The sequence below is a fragment of the Mauremys mutica genome, unplaced genomic scaffold, assembly GCF_020497125.1.
Source record: "Mauremys mutica isolate MM-2020 ecotype Southern unplaced genomic scaffold, ASM2049712v1 Super-Scaffold_100166, whole genome shotgun sequence".
NCBI lineage: Eukaryota > Metazoa > Chordata > Testudines > Geoemydidae > Mauremys > Mauremys mutica.
This window is the reverse complement of record NW_025423279.1, coordinates 838,584-840,396: the sequence shown is the minus strand read 5'-3', so window position 1 is coordinate 840,396 and position 1,813 is coordinate 838,584. Positions and strand designations below refer to the sequence as shown.

Genomic DNA, 1,813 nt, shown 5'->3' with positions numbered 1-1,813 from the left:
GTGAGGCATTGCAAACCCTTCCCAAAGCACCCTGCAGCCAGTTGCACAGTGGGATGGCTACCCACAGTGCACTGCTCTCTGTGGCAATCCAAGAGATGCTAGCATGGATGTGCTCTGGTGACACAGGGGCATAGGGTGGACATGCAACAGCTGTTCAATTAAAACACTGTAACTAAAGCCACCTTATTCTTTCAGGTAGACATAGCTTACAAGTGAGACAAGACCCAGCTCTTTTGAAAGTAAAGAGCCATGAGTTCCTCTGTAGTTAGCAGGATTTGAACCTGCACTGGGAGACCCCCCCCATAAATTTTGAGTCCATCACCTTAACCACTCGGCCACAACTACTTGCTAGGTACGGGGCTTTCACTGCACTCTAGTTCTGTTCTCACTGAGTGATCTATTCCAGTTGTTTCCTCAGACCAGCTTCCACAACACACACACTGCTGTGCCCTTGTGTAAGTGTGTCCATGGCTGAATAGCAAGAATTCCTGCTCCTTTCCCTTCTGGCTGGAGCATGAGGAGAGTGTGTTTGTGGCTAATGACGTTGCTGTAGCTTGTTGTCCATTTCCTGCCTTGATCATTCAGACAGTCCCTTTCCCGCCATATCCCCAGTACATCAGTGATTGCGATAGCAGGGGGCAGGTTTTCTCTGGGGCACTGAGCTTTGCCAGGGGGTTGGTGGCTCCTTTCTTTCCTCAACCTGGAGTAAACTCAGCTTTTTATTCCATCCTTGATGTTTCAAGGAATAACAACAGATGACCAAAGAAAGAGGTGGACAGGGTGGGTCTCAGGGGAGGGGCAGAGAGGTCGGGGCGGTGGGTAGGTCAGGTCAGGGGAGGGGGCAGAGAGGTGGGGGCGATGGGCAGGGCAGGTCTCAGGGGAGGGGCAGAGAGGGGTGGGCAGCAGGCAGACCTTGGGGTAGGGGGTGGAGAGGCGCGAGGAGGCCCTGGGGGAGGAGAGGAGCAAGCAAAAGGGGGACCCGCAGGCCTCAGCCAGAGAGCAGGGGTGGGAAGTGGCCAGATGGGAGTGAGGGCGGAGCACAGGTGGGGCCTCGGAGGGAGGAGAACGAGGGAAGGGGGTGGAGTGGGGGGACAGCACCACGGTCTGGGCAGGGGCCGCCCACAGGATTCAGGAGGCCTGGGGCAAAACAATTTCAGGGGCCCCTTCCATAAAAAAAAGTTGCAATATTATAGAATCCTGTATTCTCCTGGGGGCCCTGCAGGGCCTGGGGCAAATTGCCCCCCCTGCCCCCCTCTGGGCGGCCCTGCCCTCAGCCTCTCCTCGTAAGTCCCCTGCCCCCTGATCATTTTTGTTGCCCTCCCCTAGACTCTCTCCAATTTGTTTCTGTAGTGGGGGGTGAAAACTAGACGCAAGGCTCCAGATGTGGCCTCACCAGTGCTGACTAGAGGGGAATAATCACTTCCCTCGATCTGCTGGCAACGCTCCTACTAATCCAGCCCAATATGACCAGTTACCCATATTGAATGCAGACACACCAATATCTGATACGTTGGTTCCTGTCCATTCAGGAGGTTATTTCCTACCTATTCATAAATAATGAAGCTGCTCTAAGCGGAGGGGAGAGAGCTGTCCCATCCGTGTAGTTAACCCATCTCCCCGAGAGGTGGTAGCTATGTCAGTGGGGGAAGCTATGTTGGTGGGTGTGCAAGCTGTGGTGTCTACATGTGTATATAAAGTTTAATCAAACCCCATTTTTTAAACCCCTGTGGTCTGGGAATAGAAAAGGAGCTCTCTGAGGCAGAGCCCGTCCTTCAAAATCCTTAAGATCATGGACTTCCATATGCAAATGTCA

General features: G+C 53.5%; 1 non-coding gene across 1 annotated transcript; it reads right to left on the bottom strand.

Moving 5' to 3' along the window:
• Window positions 1–260: 260 nt before the first annotated feature.
• TRNAL-CAA lies at window positions 261–345 on the bottom strand. The gene has a single exon. It is a non-coding gene; the product is annotated as a tRNA-Leu (tRNA).
• Window positions 346–1,813: the final 1,468 nt, after the last annotated feature.